At 37.5% G+C, this 16,438-nt stretch overlaps 1 non-coding gene across 1 annotated transcript; it reads left to right on the top strand.

Annotated features, from left to right (window-relative positions):
• Positions 1–3,719: 3,719 nt before the first annotated feature.
• Positions 3,720–3,826, top strand: LOC141636169 (small nucleolar RNA R71). Its single transcript, XR_012540801.1, has one exon. It is a non-coding gene; the product is annotated as a small nucleolar RNA R71 (small nucleolar RNA).
• The last annotated feature ends 12,612 nt before the right edge of the window (positions 3,827–16,438 follow it).

Here is a 16,438-nt window from a genome sequence, read left to right as displayed (position 1 = left end):
CAAGAATATAGACTACTAGCTTGACAAGGGCAGGCTAAATGTAGGATGTAGTAATGGGACAAAAAGGCTGTTTTCGCAGTGTGAAGCTTATTGGGCAAAACGAATAAAGGAAAACTTCTACCACATGTGTCAACAAACCACAAACCGAATGCATACAGGTATTAAGCAGATCAAGTTCATATTTATGCACATTTATGTAACATGTCTCATAAAGAGTACTACTCACATCCTAGATAAACTGGTCATAGATGTCACCAGTTATAAGCTCTAAACCTTAGAAAATATGATGTAGCTTGCCAAAATTCTAAGTAAAGTCTCAAGTTCAGCAAATAATTAACGAAAACTCGTAGATATGCACTTATACGATTCTACTAATAACATGTCAATTAGCAAGGCATAGGCATAAACAGGTGAAATTGCAATGTCATCATTGAAATACTACCGTTCCGACTCGACTAAATGCTAAAATAAACATGCAAATTTTGAATTTTGATGAAATTTTTCAATTTTTTTTGGAATTTTCTTTATATATAAGAGAAATTAAATAAACAATGCAAACTGAAATGTAAACGTGAATGCAAGCAAATGATATGCGACGCAAAACCCTTCCCCAAACCAAATCGCACAATGTCTCCATTGTGCAAAATCATGTAATGAAGAAAAGAGAAACGGGAATTTGCGAGAAAATAAATAAATACGACAAGAAGTAAAACTTGGGAACTCACAAGACTTTAAGCGCAGCAAAAGGAAACCTCCCCAAACCAGCGTGAGCTAGTAGGTTTCAGTGGCTAGCAGTGCTACCAAAAAGTACCTGAAAAGACAAAAGGACCACGCATAAGTCCGAGAAAACAATTTTGAAGCGGTATTATTTGCACAATTGAGAAAATAGAAGAAATAAATAATATGACGGAAGGTAAAGTGGAGTAGAAAACTCCCTCAATTCCGCAAATCGACCAAACACAGCAAGCGAGAGGTCGTGAACAGGTACAGCAGTCCAGGGTGGTCGATCGACCACCTAGCCCAGTCGATCGACCAGAGTGAACAGGAACATAAGCTCCTGGAACTGTGCAGCCAGTCGATCGACTATACAGGTCAGTCGATCGACCAAAAATACTGCTGTAACTTCTGATTTCTTCGTATTTGCTCAATAACTTGAGCTAATGAGGTCTAAAAACCTGCAAGTGCACAATAATACGCGCCCAAAATTACGCAAAACCCAAGTCTAAAGTACTTAAAAATCCTAAACAAAATAATTAAATGCGAAGTCTCGCGCACACAAAAGCAATAAAATAGATTAAAAGCAATAAAATGAAGTTTTTGATAAAGCGCGTAATCAACTAGTAGTTGATCAAGAATGGCCACGGTATGGCCCACTTCGTCGATTTCTGGCTACAAGAGGTAGCCTCAACGGTGCTCATCTTCTCAGCTACACCTTTCTCAAGTTCAGCATCCGTAGAGCTTGACGGATCAACAGCTTCGTCATCTCCCTAATCAATGACCTCTTCTGGCTCATCAAAGTCCAAGTCGGACTTTCTCACTCTGGCTGGCTCATCTTCAAGCTCCTCATCAGTGCCATAGCTCAGGCATCCAAGACCGCCTCTTGAAACGACTTGCTCCTTCACAGCTGGAGTAACAGGCACCTCGCCCTTCCCCAAACCAGCTCCTGCAATATCTAAAACAGCAGATTCTTCCTCCTTTTTGCTCCCAGTCTGGGGCGGAGGTGTTACAACAGGAATAGGAATAGAGACAGGCATATCAGGAAGCACAAAATAGGATTTCTTTTCAGAAACCGTATTACAAGTGACAGGCCACATGGGGTCCTTCTTCCTAGCTGTATGGGCAAAGACAATGGAATGCTTGCCTACCTTAAAGGTCAAAGTACCCGAACCAACATCAATAACTGCACCAGCAGTGTGCAGAAATGGCCTACCTAGGATGATAGGTATGTGGGCATCCTCAGGCACATCTAGGACCACAAAGTCTACAGGGAAGAAAAACTTCCCTATTTGCACAGGGATGTCCTCCAAGACTCCTATAGGCTGGACCGCAGAGCGATCAGCCATCTGAACGGTCATGCTCGTAACTGCAAACCTATTCAATTTTAACTTTCTAGCAAGACTCAAGGGCATGACGCTAATACTAGCTCCTAGGTCACATAATGCCTTCTCAATAGAGAAGGTACCTATATTACAAGGAACGGAAAAGCTACCTGGGTCCTCTAGCTTATGGGGTGCAGTGTGAGTCAAATAAGAACATGACTCTTGAGTGAGTGCGACAGTATGCACAGTTTCAAGTGACCTCTTTTTAGACAGTAATTGCTTCATAAGCTTCATGTAAGCGGGCACTTGCTTCACTAATTCAAGGAAAGCTACTTGTACGTTTAAACTACGAACAACATTTTCAAATTTATTGAAAGATACCTGTTCCTTCGTCGGCACCAATCTCTCCGGGTAGGGGGCTGTAAGAAGTAACTTAGCCCTCTCCTCTAAACCTCACATGCCGGCATCCGTGGACTTAGGCTGGAAGTCCACTACCTTCTCCTTATTGAAGCTTGGCCCCTCTTCAGACCGTCTCAAATATGAACCATTGATCAACATTGGGTCGTACTTCGGAACCGGGACTGACCCATCAGCACTCGGGTCTTGCCTCAAAACTTTCGGAGTTGTCGTACCCCGAAACAAATGATCCCTCCAGTTATCGGGCATTGGAGGACGAAATTGTTCAATATCAGCAACAATCTCAGTCAATCGACCGGTTAGGTCAGTCGATCGACTGACTTGAACAGGACCAGAAACTACTGTTTGTCGCACTTCAGTCGATCGACCGGGTATGTCAGTCGATCGACTGACATACCTGCTGATCATCTTTTTCTTTCTACTTTTCGTTCCAGCTTTTTTTTGACTCGGTTCTGCCTCATCTTTTGCAGCATCGTCCTCGACTATGACGGGCCCCTCAAGGGTAGACCCACTCCTCAAAGTGATGGCATTAAGGGTCTCTTTTTGGTCCGTCTGAGTCGGTAAGTGTCCCGGAGCTCGAGTGGTATTCTTGCTAGCCAATTGAGCAATTTGGCTCTCTAGAAGTTTCATTCCGGCCTCTCTAGCTTGGGACTCCTTTTGCAACATATTCTTCAATTCAAAGACAAAGTCGAATTTTGGGTTTGTTGCTGCTGCGGCACATAGGGAGGTTTTTGAAACTGTTGTTGCTTATGAGGACGCACATAAGTCTGTTGTTGCTGCTGCTGCGGAGGTTGAGTTGGATTCAGGACATTCTGGCTACTCCACCTCAAGTTGGGATGGACATTCGGCTCATAGCACGTGTTTCTCTGCCTGTAATGTTGAAAGGCAGCACAAGACTCGAAGGGACTAGGACAATTTTCTGAGACATGTCCCTCAGCTCCACATCTTCTACAGACGAAAGGACCGTCTGAAACAGCATTCACATGATACATCCCTCCTTTTGAAGCTCCTCCCAACTCGTATTTGTCAAACCTTGCCGTGAGAGCCTCTAATGCAGCTACAGAAGGGGATTCAGCACTCCTCCTCTGATTGCCTCTCGAATTCCCATATTCAGCTTTATGGGTGGCTAAGTCATCAATGATCTTCCACCCCTTAGTCTCTCCCATATTCTCAGCAAATCGGCCATTGGCTGCAGCATCCAAAATAGCCCTCTGATCGTCATACAGCCCGTTATAGAACTGATTGCAAAGACTCCATTTTTCGAACCCATGGTGCGGAATAGTTCGCACCAGCTTCTTGAAACGGACCCATGCTTCATGAAAGTTCTCATCAGGTCCCTGTTTAAAGCTCGTGATCTGAGCTCTAATGGCATTCGTCTTCGAGGCAGAGAAGTATTTCTTGTAGAATGCCAAGGCCAAAGAATTCCAGTCGGTGATCCCATGAGCGGCTCGATCCAGATCTCTATACCACTCCCTTGCAGCATCACGGAGTGAGAATATAAACATGGTCTCCTTTATCTGGTCATGGGTCACACCGGTCGGTGGCAGTATAGAGCAGCAATAATCGATAAATATCATCATATGCTTGGCTGCATCTTCATTTGCAGCACCCCCGAACTGGTTCCTCTCAACTAAGTTGATATAGGAAGGCTTCGGTTCGAATTTCCTATCAGCTCCAGGTAATTCGAACCCCTTGTATAGATTTGCAGCTGTCGGCTCAGAATGACTTGCTATAGTTGCTTCTTCAGCCATGACTGGAATTTCCGGAGATGTGACTGTCTCAGCTGAAGAGGTAGAAGCAGGAGATGTAGGTGGGTCTTCTTTAAACAATTCGTTCTTGTAGTAACTAGACAGAGTACTCAGCTCTTCCTCTGTCGGCAATATCCTCGATGATCTTCTCAACTCACGCAAGGTATTCTCAATCTCAGGATTGAAAGGTACTAATTCACCACCCTGTGACCTGCGCATAAGAAGAAACTACAAAAAGAGTATAAGAAAAGTTTAAGGAACGGATGTCCCTTAAACTATGCAACAGACTAAAATAAAACAACTAAAAATTAGAACAATTGCCTCCCCGGCAACGGCGCCAAAATTTGATACCCGTCGTTGTGAGCACCAAAAATAATATTTATAATTCCTATTAAAACTAACCTAGGCTAGTGGTAATAGGGTCGAACCACAAGGAGGCGAATGTAATTAAAAGTTGTCTAAATTTAGTCTAAGGTAACAAGAGTGGGGGTTGGTTTGATTTGGTCTATAGCTAATAACAATAAAAATTAAACTAAAGAAATATATTAAATCAAATATAAAGAAGGGTACTAGGATGGTCGGTTCACTATAGTTTCGGCGGCAGCAAACTAAGTCGGTCTAAATCAAACACATGAGGCGGGAAAACAAGAGGTCCTCTCGGTCCACTCTTTACAGATAGCATCTTTCGATCTTGCTATAAGTCCCTAATATCACTAATACTGACTCTCGTCCTGAAAAGTGACTAATAATCTAAAGTTTACCTATCTTTCGATCTCAGCACAGTTTAGTCATTTTAATTGTTGATCTAACAACTGTCCCTATCTCTCGATCTAATGGGTCAGTCACATCCTAAACATTCAACTAGTCGTGTGCACTCGATTCGTCGAATAAAGAATTAAAACAATTAAAACGAAGGTAAAACCTCACGTGGCCAGTCGATCGACCGGGTATGGCGGTCGATCGACTGACACGCGATTTTAGTCCATGTTAATTCTATGCCGCCTAATCCTACAGTTCCCCTACATACTAGCACAAGCAATTTAGCTACTCATACTGAAATTAAAGGCAACAATAAAATTGGCTAAATAAACTACAGAATTCATGATTAATGCGGTAAAATAAACAATTAACATAAGACGGCAATTCGGCTTTGGGGAAACTGATCTAGCAATTCTACAACTACGAATGAATGCAAAATAACTGAATAAAACCAGAGAATACCGTGTGAATTGCGAAGGAAAAGAACAAAGCCGAATGCAACAGTGAATTGTATTCAATACCGAAGTAATCCTCGAACCCTAATTAATAAACTCAAACTAAACGGAATTAAAAACTGAATAAGAACTTCCTCCTTTTCTGAATGTTCTTGGTTACGTTATATAGAAAATATACGTAATACTTATTATCAAAACCTAAACACAATGGGCTTGCTTTTCCTCGATCTTCTTATTCACGTCTGATTAGCGTCTTGGTCGATCGACCAAGCATGGCGGTCGATCAACTGCCCCGAGCTGAACAGTAGCTACTGGAACCCGCAGGTTGGTCGATCGACTGAAGGCAGTGGTCAATCGACCGAAGTAGCTGATAGTTGGCTTCTATAATCTTGTGGATTTGTCTTTTGGGTCTTGAAACGCGCACCAAGCTCGTTCCTTTAGTGAATTCTTCACGTCAAATGCAATGCAGGATACTCGGGGACGGATTTAGCTCAATTTCCGTTGAATTCTTCACATTTCTGCAATAATGTACAAAAACACGAAAGTAGACGGAAATAGGGAGAATATTAGCATAAACTACTAAAATGAGCTCTGAAATGCGTGTAAAAAAGGATGTAAAACATCATATAAAAGACACGCATAAATGATGAGCCAAACAAGGTTACAATTAGGTTTGAAAATAATGATCTCCCACTCCCTTATAAAACCGAGTATAAGGTGTAATAGGGTAGATATTTTCCTTCCAAATTTTCGGCCCATATACCGAAATTAAGAGAGTTAATTTCTCTTTTTTCAGTTATTCCAAAAATGTATAAAATGTGTAAATTGTCATCTAGTGAGGATCGAACTCATGACCTCTTGGTTTGAGTACCCTCACTATTACCACTATGACACATTCATCTTTTTGATATTAAATATAACTGATTACATCAAATTACGAATTAACAGATTAATTTGTCCAAGCTAACATTACATACATTTAATTAAATATAACTTATTATATTCAATTTACGAATTGACAGTTAATTCGTCTCAACTAATATTATTTAATCTTCATTAAATAATTGTCTCATAAACACATTGACTAACTGTTTAGTCATATAAGGCATCAATGTGATTATATTTCTATAACCACATCTCTCAAACACATCCTATAGGTATGACCTTTAGGGACCAGTTGATCACCGCCATCTGTATGATAATACATCAAACTTTCTAGCAAGCCAACCGTTATTAGATAATCGTTAATCAACTGATTAAAATACGAAGTATACCCTTGTGAACCTGTAAGAGATTTACAAATGTTATCACACTAATTTGTGGAGGACATAAGCTCCAACAAAAACCGACTTCTTAAACGGTTATTTGGAGGAGGAGTTGTACATGGTGCAACCCGGAAGTTTCATAGATCCCGAAAATCCTAAGAAAGTGTGCAAGCTTAAGCGTTCCATTTATGGACTTAAGCAAGCTTCTCGGAGTTGGAATCATCGTTTCGACCAGGTGATGAAAGAGTATGGTTTCACTCGATCGGTCGAGGAACCATGCTTATATATCAAGTTAAGTGGGAGCAAGATTGTTTTCTTGATATTGTATGTCGATGACATACTCTTGATTGGGAATGACATTCCTCTCCTATCTTCGGTTAAAGGATGGTTGAAGAACCATTTCCAGATGAAAGATCTGGGTGAGGCACAACGCATATTGGGAATCCGTATCTACCGAGATAGATCACGACGAACGTTATCACTTAGTCAGGAGACTTATTTGGATAAGATTCTTGAAAGGTTCAGTATGACCAACTCCAAGAAGGGGAACCTTCCAATGACGTCTGGGATGCAGTTGAGCAAGTCTCAGTCACCCACGACGCCTGAAGGGATTGAGCGCATGAGTCTTGTTCCTTATGCTTCTGCAATAGGATCAATCATTTATGCCATGATATGCGCACGTCCAGACGTGGCATATGCATTGAGTATGATGAGTCGGTACCAAAATAATCCAGGTGAAACACACTGGATAGCTGTTAAAAACATCCTTAAGTACCTACGGAGGACTAAGGATAGGGTATTGACTTATGGAGGAGATACTAAGCTATGCGTAATCGGTTACGCAGATGCTAGCTTCCAAACGGATCGAGATGATTCAAAATCTCAGTCCGGGTTCGTCTTCACTCTTAATGGTGCTGCGGTCAGCTGGAAGAGTTCCAAACAGGATATTGTAGCAGATTCTACCACTGAATCCGAGTACTATGCCGCTTCGGAAGCAGCAAAGGAAGCTATATGGATGCGTCAATTCTTACAAGGACTTACGATAGTTCCTAGTTCGAATGATCCGATCCCTATCTATTGTGACAATAGAGGTGCCATCTTCCAGGCTAAGGAGCCAAAGTCTAGCAACAAGTCTAGACATGTACATCGGAAAGCTCACCTGATCCGTGATTACGTGTAGCAAGAAGAGATAGTGATTGACAAGATAGCTTCGGATGATAACATCGCGGATCCTCTCACTAAACCGTTGAATTATGATAAGCATGAAGGGCACGTTATTTCCATGGGAATTAAACGTGTTCTTGAGTAGTAGTAGTTAATTATGGATTCGATACATTATCTTTTTCATATACTATCTATAACTTCATCGTTTTAATATAATATTTTATTTTTCATGTGGATTGTACTGACAACTTTGAACGCCACAAAGTGAACTGAATTACATTATATTTGTTTTGATCTGTAATCGCCCACATGAGCTGATAACTCTGGCTATTATATTGTGCAGTCGATTGATGGTGGGTTCAACGAGCCATAAGTCAAACGGTTGGCTGATCGATCACAGATACGAGTTATAACGATACCTCGTAAAACATTTTTTGTGACAACGTAATGGAGTCCTAAATGTTTAAAAACATTCGGTGCCAGGTTGTGGATTGGACGTCCATTGTGTTCCTAGAGTTGATTCTTTTGACTATCGACTGTCTCTTGAGATTAAGGCAGTGTTTGGGTGACTTTGGTTTCTTTCTCATGGTTTGCCGTAACAGGAGACTAAGTAGAATTTTTCTGGGTCATTTCATACTATACTTACATCTGCAGGATTCGAGTTGAAGAAAATATCCAACCTTTATCAGGTTTAGTTATTTCTCAGGGCCACTCGAGGAGTTGTAACTGAAATGCATGGCCATGCTCGAATGATGATTCGTTTATCAGTTAAGATACTCTCTAGTCGGGGAAACCACTCTTGATATTGATCACTTGTAAAATACGACCTTTGTGAATATGGATTTTGCAAATTGTTTTACATTGAGTGGGAGAAATTTTAGGATAAGAGAATCGGTTATCGCACATACACTTGTGAGGACAAGTGGGAGTTTGTTGGAGCTTGTGTCCTCCACAAATTAGTGTGATAACATTTATAAATCTCTTGTAGGTTCACAAGGGTATACGTTGTATTTTATCAGTTGATTAACGATTACCTAATAACGGTTGGCTTGCTAGAAAGTTTGACGTTATTATCATACTGATGGCGGTGATCAATTGGTCCCTAAAAGTCACACCTAAAGGATGTGTTTGAGAGATGTGATTATGGAAATGTAATCACATTGATGCCTTATATGACTAAAAGGTTAGTCCATGTATTTGACTAAACAGTTAGTCAATGTGTTGATGAGACGATTATTTAATCTAGTTAAATAATATTAGCTGAGACGAATTAACTGTCAATTCGTAAATTGAATATAATATGTTATATTTAATTAATGTATATAATGTTAGCTAGGACGAATTAATATGTTAATTCGTAATTAAATGTAATCGGTTATATTTAATTAGCTAATTATAAATATGCGATATTTATAATTAAAGTATATATTATACAATATTGTCATAATAAATGTTGACAGACTGGTATTGATAAATCGACTGCAAACTGTTATAAGTGGACTTATTAATACATGTCGATATATAGACAATTGGATAAATATACACATTATATATAATTTGACAACAGCTAATTGGTTGTTGCTAAAAAAACCGAAAAAAGGGAAAAAAAAATATCTACCCTAATGCTCTCCTCATACACGGTTCTATAAGGAGAGTGGGAGATCATTTTTCTAACCTAATTTTAACCTAGCACACTCTCATCTAAACAAAAACACAAAACCCTAAATTAATTAAGAGAATTTGGGTATCGATTCTAGCAAGAACAAAGGCATATCACATATCATCTTGGGTGCAACTGATAGGAGAATATCATTGCGATATTGTTCATAGGCCATATTAGCTAGGACCGAAGATTATTTCTTAATCTCTCTATTTTGTTTATACTATTTCATTTATGACTCGTATTCATAAACATAATTTCGTTATAATCCTTATAATTTAAAGGGAAGTATACCGATATTTCCTACATAATGTACATATAATTTAGGAAAAAAGGACGGTTTTTATTCTCACGACTTTCATTACTAATGTAATTAAACTAATCGAATCAATCTATTAATCATCTAATCGCCACTTCGAACGACTATCACGTGGAATGAGAATAAATCAGATAATATGTGATAAGAGTCCTCTTTGCCCTATACATTGCTGGAAATGAGAATAACTGGATATATCAATTGCAAAATGAGGACGAATAGAAACTACACTCATCTAACTAACATCAGTAGTTCTTCCTTAAGATGTATATATCGTCTTACGAATAAAACGGATCAATAACACCTCACTTGCATAGATAGGACAAATTTTTTTTACTAATCTCAATGCATATTATTTTTAACTTATGTGCAATATTATTTTTATCTATGTGCAATATTATTTTTATCATATGTACAATACTTTACACATTTTAAGATTAAGACGGATATATCGGTCTTAAATAAGAATATGTGAATTATATATGTTAAACTAACATAATCAAGTTAATATATCATACAAAAATTGGCCTAACTAAAGATCCGATAATCTACAACGACAACCCAACAATGAGATAATAATTCAATTCCCCACATCTGATACTCATATGGCCTATATTAAATATGGCTATATATAAACAGTAGGTATTGCGTAAGACAGTTTTACACTATAAAACGGTCACAATATTGTGTAAGACGGATTTAGTAATAAATAAACAACTTTCTTACAAAAGTGGACTGTCTCAACATATGAGACCGTCTTACCCTATAATTTATGATATATAAGTACATAAATCAACTCTTTCTAAGAATTTTACCCTACTTCATATTACCTATACCGCGCAGCCGCCCTCTTCCTCTCACAATTACTAACCGACTTTTCATCTTGTCTCCTTTCTTTGACTATCTCCATCTCAAAAATTATCCATCCTAATGTTATCCCTTTACTACCTATAATGTTAATCAGCCTTTATTCTTTAATTAGCCTAATTGTACACATTTGTCCACTACTTCACAATATTCCACATCCCTTCTCCCTCCCCAATCACTCTACCTCCACAGTAGCATAAGACGGTTACTACTCATCCAACATTTCAAATCAATCGCACCTATCTCCCATTTCACTCTATTAGAACACGATTCTAGCGTGATCAATGCGAATAATCATATATTTGCGTTGTTGTGCCTCAAAATTTGTAGATCTATTGCTAATTGTATCTGGGTCTCCATAATTTTTGAAAAGCTAATTTCAAAAGAGGCGGTGTATTATTTTATTGTTAAAAATTTCATTTTATGTTAAAAACTAAATATTTTATGTTAAAATTTTCAAAAGTGGCGGTGTATAATTTTTTAAAAGCTAATTTCTTATTTTAGTATATTTTCACTACTTTTGTTATACTCTTTATTATAGATCCGATGCTCTTGTTAGTATTAAATCACCTCTGTATTTGTGTTCCAAGAAAACATTTTTTTTTTAATTAAAATCTGTTTTTATGACTTTTTCCGTTTTAGCATTTTTTATATTTAGTTTTTTTTTCTATATTAATGAGGTAGTTTAGTATTTTTTTTCAATTTAAATATACTTTCTTTTTGGACTACTATTTAAATTATTTTCCATAATTATTTTCTGATGATTATTGTGTTTGTGCCATGAACCATAGTTAAATTATTTCGATTTCAACAAAAAAATCATTCTTTTTACTTTTTTAAATTTTTTCCTTTAAAATGTTTCTGGTATTTTTTATTTTAAATAAAGAATGACTTATATACGCAAATTTAATTTTTTTTGCTGGTTATTAAATATTTTATCATTTATAAAAATAAAATAAATATTTTAATAATTTTTTTAATAATTTAATTATTGACAAAAATCTGATCAATTGTAAATATCATATAGTAAAGACAAATTAATTTGATTGATTTTTTTTTGGTTGAAGTAACATGATTATTTTCTACTACGTATAATGTTCAATGAAGATTTATTTTAGAAAAAAATCAAAGTAAAGCTTCTGAAAAAAAGGAACTATCCAGTTTGTATTAATTTTCTGTACAATTTTCCATTTATTTTATCTTTAGTGTAAGATTGAATGTATTTAATTTTTGTTTTATCATAATCTTTTTAACATATGAATATGAATATATTAATAAGATAAATCAGAATAGAAACTGAGTTGATAAGAGAAGAGGAGAGAGAGTAATTTAATGTTGTATAAATCATGGAGGGTCAGCCAATTCTCACAAATCCATTGGCCAATCAGAGGCCAAAGAAAAACACACCGTACAATCCCGTCGTTGCCGTCCTCTTCACACCACTCTTCACACCAGGCTGGCCACCATATTGTCATGCCCGCTATCCTTCAACCGCTCGCTCGATCTCTTGCTTCGACGTTGTATGATTGATTAAGGTATGTATGAATCAGAATTATTTTTCTTATTATTTCTTCATTATATTAGTGTTTGTTTGAATGATGGAGCAATAATTTAAGTATGGTGTTATTGTTTGATCGATTAAGGTATGTATGAATCAAAATTTTAATTTCCTTATTATTTCTCCATTATATTTTGCTAATTATTTTCAGTAGAAATCGGAATTTTGCTAATTGTTTGGTTTTAATCTAGTAATGGAACCGTGATGCTATGGTAACCACTTTTATGTGGTTGCATCAGTACTGAAGTAAATGCAAACCACTTCTATGTGGTTGCATCAATACTGATGCATTTAGTTGGTTTTAATTTCTTCAAATCACTTCTATGTGGTTGCATCAGTACTGATGCATTTAGTTGGTTTTAATTTCTTCAGTACTGAAGTAATGGTACCGTGATGCTATGGTAACCACTTCTATGTTGGTTTGCGCCTTGCAGTAATCTGATTCATATAATTCCTCAACTGTAAAAGCCGCAAACCACAACCAGAAAACAAGAAGTTCCAGCGGTGTCTTTGAAATGGCTCATAGTATCCCTAACTCAACGTCGCAATCAAGAGAACCTTTTGTAGGTCACAACTCTAGGAATTACAGTGTGCCACTGATGAAGGCAACCCATCAGAGGCTTTCTCCTTTCCGTCACCAAAACGCTGACAAAAATGCATCTGAGAAGTTTGGCAATGTAATGTTTTCTGTGTTACTCCGACACGGCTGCCAGGTGGCGTGTTGCGTGTCGGACACGACTCGACGGCCAACACGACACAAGACACGTGTCTGACACGGCCTTGCGGGAAACGACACTGACACGCCGGTGATGAAAATGGCAGACAAAAATGAAAATTGGAACTTACATGTTAATTCTTCAAGAATGATGAAGACCGGCGCCGGAGACTTGACGGAGATGACGGAAACTTGACGGAAATCTGGGTTATAGTGAAGAAGAACAAGAAAGTCGGCGCTGTAGAGAGATCAGCGGTGGATTTTTGGCCTTGGGTTTCAATTTAATGACGGAAAGTCGGAAACTTGATGGATCATGGATATATGGGTTATAGTGAAGAAGAAGAAGAAGAAGAAGAAGAAGAAGAAGAAGAAGAAGAAGAAGAAAAAGGAGGAGGGAGAAAGTGGAAGGTGCCGGCGTTGAAAAGTAGGAAACTGAAAAGTTGAAGTCATGACTAGTTGACTAGTTATACCTTTCTTTACTGCTGTCAAAAAAAAAAAAAAAAAAAAAAAAAAAAAAAAAAAAAACACTAGTTGACTAGTTAAAGTTTTTTTATTTTTAATTTATTTTGTTAACAAGTCTCAAGACAATTCTTTCTTTTTCCATTTGCAAGTTTACTAAACGATAATAAATAGATTACTCCCTATTATTTTGTATAATTTGTATAATAGAAGTATTTAATTTTATGGAAACTTTATGTTTTTTTTTAATTATATTTTTTGCTTATAAAATTTACGTGTCGTGTCGTGTCGTGTCGGTTGGTCAAGACACGCCGTTGACCGTGTCGGCGTGTCGAGATAATTCAGAAATTTCGTGTCGGGTACGCCGACACGTGTCGGCGAGTCGGAGTAACACAGAGTGTTTCTCACCCCCGCTTGTCCTTTATTCTTTGATTCTTCCTTAATTGTTCTTCATCAGTTAACCTTCTAGGTTCTAAAAAAAATGCTTTTCTAGCTCATATACCAATGTATTTCACTTAAACCTTGACTGCTTTTATGTAATTCCCTACAATGGTTTCTCCCGTAACAGAATAGAGTGGAGTGAGGTGCTTCACACATTTATTCCTTGTTTTTTTATCCTTCTAAAAATATCCTTTGTTTATATGCTAAAAAATTACTAATGCTTGCGTAAGAATGAAGATAATAGATATCAGGTGAACGTGTATTTTTTTTCCCCAAAGCAAAATAGACCTGTATATTGTCTATTGTTAATGCTTTCTATAATTAAGGCCCTGTTCTTTTGGACTTAAAGTCACTTAATTTAAGTTCACTTCAGATTATATAAGTTCAGTTCAGTTCAGATCAGATCCTATAAGTTCAGTTCAGATTCTATAAGTCAGTTCAGTTCAGATCTTATAAGTTTAGTTCAGTTCAGATCCTATAAGTTCAGTTCAGTTTAGATCCTATAAGTTCAGATACTAAAAATTAAGTTTAGAAAATTTATATACAGATATTATTTTTAAAACAGACGCAAAAACATTTGACATTATTAATTATTCGATACATATATACATTATTATTTTTAAAACAAAATTATCACTCTTCTCATTATTTTTTATCGTAATGTAACCGTACTATAATGTATAAACAAACCAATGTATATAAACCGGAAAAATGTCATTATCTTACCTTGTGTTTTAGACTATATTTTCTTAATCCGAATCGGATTTAGCGATACCCGTAGCCCTTTCAACTCACAATTTGACACTTATGAGGAGAAGTTCCCTATTGCAAGGCAAGCGAGGTCTTGCTACAAAATTGTGACACATCCAAACAAGTAAGAACACAAACGAAGGTAAGGATGCATCCAAAAGATTAATCATTTCCTCATCTAAACGGTTTAAATGCAATATGCAAACAAAAACTTGAAAGTGAGAAATGCCGTCTCGGGGTCGTAAGTAGATGCCAATCCCCTAAATCTAGCTCAAACGAGACAATGTGACAAACAACTTGCCAAGGAAACAAATTCCAAGGCGGGGCAATGGGGAAAACTCGATAAAATTTACAAGTTTGACATGACATCCACAAGATTCGACCATAAACCAAGCTATCGACTCTTAGCGATCCAAGCACCGATCCTCCGGTTTTCGCTCATCACACAAATGAATTCCGTGTGACATTTTGTACAAAATGGGACAAGTCACTCCCGTAACTCGATTTGCGAAGCATGCCCACATTCTAATATGGTACTCCATCCAATATCCGCAAGAGAAATGTCAAAATGATGTACATACAAGAGAGACAATCGGGTTCTAACGGGGCTTAGGCTAGGTGAAAAGGGGTTGGTGCAAGCACCATTTTAGAACACGTGGGGCTAAGGATCGAGTCGCCACAACTAACAATTCACTTAACTTCATCAAGAGCAAAACAATTCTCCACAAAATTGGTTAATAGGAACACCATTTTTCAAAACTCAATTCTTTCCAAATCAGCTATATAAAAAAGTGGTACCTCGGCTGATGCGTGTCCTAAATATGATGTTTTATACCCTATTTTACACGCATTTCAGAGCTCATTTGTGTAGTTTATGCTACTATTTTCCCATTTCCGTCTACTTTCGTGTTTTTGTGTAATATTGCAGAAATGTGAAGAATCCAGCGGAAAACGAGCCAAATCCGTCCCCGAGTACTTGGCATTGCATTCTACATGAAGTATTTACTCGGGAAGCGAACTTGGTGTGCGTATTGAGGCTCGAAGGACGAATTCACGAAGCTTTTGGAGCCAAGTACCTGTTGAAGTGGTCGATAGACCAATGCTCTTGGTCGATAGACCAGCGTACGAAGATCAGAAGCTCCTGTACAACGCATGTCAGTCGATCGTTCGGTCCCAGTGGTCGATCGACCAAACCGTTAATCTGGCAGAAATTAAAAGGACGAGAAGTCAGAAGCCCAATGTAATTAGGTTTTAGGAATAAAGTTACGTATGAATATCTATATAACGTAACTCCCCCCGACTGCAAAGTCATCATCGAATTAATTAGGGTTCAAAACACAGAAGTTGAACTTTTGATTATTCATTAGCTTAGATTATTCTTTCGTTAATAAAGTTTACTTCCGCATCTGGTTTTGATCTTTTCTCTTCAATTCTTTACGGTATTTCTCCTTTCCATTATTTAGTTTCGTTGCTTTCATTGATTCATAGTTTAGAATTGCTAGTTTAGTTTTCCCAAAAGCCGAATTATCATTTCATGTTAGTTAAATATTTAGTTAATTCTATCATGAATTCAGTAGCTTTATTCATTAATCTTATTGTTGTTTTATTTATCATCATGAGTAGCTAAATTTAACGTCCTAAGATGTAGGGAATCTGTAGTGGAGGCGGCGTAAATTTTGTAGGCCTGAGTCGCGCCATGGTCGATCGACCGCCTACCCTGGTCGATCGACTGGCTCACGTGAGATCAATTTCGTCTTGTTTAATTTAATTGCTATATTTGACGAATCGAGTGCACGCGACTAGTTGAATGCTTAGGAATTGACCG

The sequence above is a fragment of the Silene latifolia genome, chromosome Y (genome assembly GCF_048544455.1).
Source record: "Silene latifolia isolate original U9 population chromosome Y, ASM4854445v1, whole genome shotgun sequence".
NCBI classification, from domain to species: domain Eukaryota; kingdom Viridiplantae; phylum Streptophyta; class Magnoliopsida; order Caryophyllales; family Caryophyllaceae; genus Silene; species Silene latifolia.
Note: the sequence above shows the minus strand (reverse complement) of the source record. Positions and strands in the feature narration are given on the sequence as shown.